Source organism: Charadrius vociferus, unplaced genomic scaffold, assembly GCF_000708025.1.
Source record: "Charadrius vociferus isolate BGI_N301 unplaced genomic scaffold, ASM70802v2 scaffold241, whole genome shotgun sequence".
Classification (NCBI taxonomy): Eukaryota; Metazoa; Chordata; class Aves; order Charadriiformes; family Charadriidae; genus Charadrius; species Charadrius vociferus.
This window is the reverse complement of record NW_009646932.1, coordinates 193,554-194,163: the sequence shown is the minus strand read 5'-3', so window position 1 is coordinate 194,163 and position 610 is coordinate 193,554. Positions and strand designations below refer to the sequence as shown.

The window sequence follows — 610 nt, the reverse complement described above, 5'->3', positions numbered from 1 at the left end:
AAGGGCTGGAGCAGACAGACGGACGCTTTGTGGGGTTCTGTCGTGTATTTTCAACCACCTCTCCACCGCCGGCTCTGCTCCCTGCATGAGCCTCGGTGCAGTCTCATGGTTGCACTGCAGGCAATGGGGCCAGCACACGGGCTGTGATCTCTCCATCAAGGTCAATACTGTGCCCTTCACCCAGAGCATACTTTAATTTGTCCCAATTAGCATAGCAATTACAGCACGTTCCTGCAATGAGGCCAGTGGCCCTGGTGGGACACGAGCTGGAAGCTGCGCTTGCCCCTCCCAGCTCCCCACGCTCACCTGCAGCGGCACGGCGAGACCATGGGTACCCCTCGGTGCCCCCTCACCCCTGAGCCTCTCCCTGCCCCTTCATGAGCACCGACACGCTGCCCTTGTGCGGGGCACCGCACCCGGCCAGAGCACAGACCCGTCCCAAAGGGATGCTAGCCTGGGCGTAACGACGCTGCGGCCATGCTGTGATGCTCCCGGCCAGCTCAGGCAGGGGCTGCACACCTCCGTGCCCGGAGCTGCTGCTGCACCCACTTGGGATGGGCACCCTTGCTGCTGGCACCAGCCAACGCCAGGCACCGCCGCTCTGCAGAGG

The 610-nt window shown here is 63.6% G+C and overlaps 1 protein-coding gene across 1 annotated transcript in view; it reads right to left on the bottom strand.

Moving 5' to 3' along the window:
- Positions 1-610, bottom strand: part of LOC104295040 (FXYD domain-containing ion transport regulator 6-like) — a 16,996-nt gene that overhangs the window by 1,402 nt on the left and 14,984 nt on the right. The window lies entirely within an intron of this gene.